Consider the following 2213-nt stretch of genomic DNA (forward strand, 5'->3'; position numbering starts at 1 on the left):
CACCATTAAACTAAATGAGGCATCATCATTCAATTAATGAGTTAGGGCCAAGTAGACCCACTGATTCACCCAAGCATCTACTTGATGCCAGGCACAGTGCTCTATGGTTTCAATTCAGATTTCACTTAATCCTCAGCAGAGTCCTAAAAAAGTTCCTATTTTATAGATGAGGACTGTGCCCTAAGTCACAAAGCTAATGAATAGCAGAATCACAACACCCAGAGGGCTGTAGTCTAATCGCAGTAGCTTATAGTTGAAGGAGCTGCATGCCAGACTCTCTCTAAGGAGGAGAACTTAGGGAAGTCCACAGCCGAGAGAAGGCAAAAACAAAGGCACTAGAAGAAGGTAAAGCTGCTGACACCAAGAGTTCCAGCAAGCATTAACTACCACCCAGCTCCCAGCCAGACTGACATGACTCCTCACACGACAGACCCACTCATCTCAGTTCTTATTACATAACATGATACAACATGCTCAACTTGCAATAAAAAAAATTACAAGGCACACCAAAATTGTTTATTCCCTCTGCATTTCAGTTTGGAAAATATCTATCAACCATCTTCAAGTGGACTTATTCTTTCCTAACTAACACCAGTGAAAGAAATAAAAGGTCTAAAAAAATTGAAAAACTATCATTCCATGTTCGTGGATTGTTGCTGCTGTTGTTGTTGTTGTTGTAGTTAGTGCTGTCAACCCTTAGCACCCTGCGTACAACAGAACAAAACGCTGCCCACCTCACTGTTGTTGCCATACTTGTGCCCATTGCTGCCACCACTGTGCTAATCCATCTTGTTGGGAGTCTTCCTCTTTTTCACGGACTCTCCACTTAACCAAAGAGGGACTGGTTCTTCCTGATAATATGTTCATGGATTAGAAAACTCAATACTGTTAAAATGTCAATCCTTCTGAACAATAAAGATTCAACACACTCAGTCACAATCTCAGCAAGCTATCTTGTATATACATAATTGACTAAAATTTCTATACAAAAGCAAAACTTCCAGAATGCTGAAGAAGCATAAAATCAGATGACACATACTACTCAATAACAATCAAGTTCAATCAAGTTTGAACTGCAAGGTCAGCAGTTCAAACACACCAGCCGCTCCTTGGAAACCCTACACAGGATTGCTATTGAGTTGAAATCGACTCAATGGTACTTAATAACAACAACAACAATCAAGACAGTATAATATTGCCAGGGGGAAAACAGACACATAAATCAGTCAAACATAAGAGGGCCTCAAAACAGACCAAGTAAATTCAACTGATTTTTGTCAACGGTATAAAGGCAACTTGATATAAAAGGAGAGTCTTTGCAACAAATGGTGCTGGAATAATTGGGTTCTTATGAAAATAATGAACCTAGATGTATACCTTACACCCAACACAAAAATTAACTAAAATTGGATCAAACAATAAAACTTTTAGAACACATACGAGAAAATATATGTAGCCTTAGGGTTCAACAGAACGAAACATCACCTGGTCCTGCGCCACCCTCACCATCGTTACTATGCCTGAACCCATCGTTGCCGCCACTGTGCCAATCCATCTCATTGGGGGTCTTCCTCTTTTTCTCCAACCCTCCTCTTTACCAAACGAGATGTCCTTCTCCAGGGACTGGGCTCTCCAGATACTATGTCTGAAGTAGAAGAGATAAAGTCTGGCCATCCTGGCTTCCAAGGAACTTTCTGGCTACACTTCTTCCAACACAGATTGGTTTGGTTTCTTGGTAGTCCGTGGCACTTTTAATATTCTTCTTCAACACCATAACTCAGATGGTTAGATACAACAAAAACATGATTCATGAAAGAAAACAACTGATAAGTTAGTGTAGTGGATTGAATGGTGTCCCCACACTCTGGCATTTTCTGCACTCTGTGAAAAAATGCTCACGTTCAAATCCCTAGAATCTGTGAATGTAACCTTACTTGGAAAAGTGGTCTTTGAAGAAGCTAATTAAGTTAAGGATCATAAGATGAGATCACCTTGGACTACATGGGTGGACCCTAAATCCAATAATAAATGGCCTTATAAGAGACACACAGGGGGCTATTTGGCAGGAAAGGAGATCATGTGACCACAGAGGCGGAAATTGGAGGAGTATGGCCACACACCAGGGAAGCCTTTGATGTGATGTGGTGATAATGGCACTTTTCCTCTGTGGACTTCCTCCACCCAAACCATTAACTCCATCCTAATCCTGAAGA

The sequence above is a fragment of the Chrysochloris asiatica genome, unplaced genomic scaffold (genome assembly GCF_000296735.1).
Source record: "Chrysochloris asiatica unplaced genomic scaffold, ChrAsi1.0 scaffold00025, whole genome shotgun sequence".
Taxonomy (NCBI): domain Eukaryota; kingdom Metazoa; phylum Chordata; class Mammalia; order Afrosoricida; family Chrysochloridae; genus Chrysochloris; species Chrysochloris asiatica.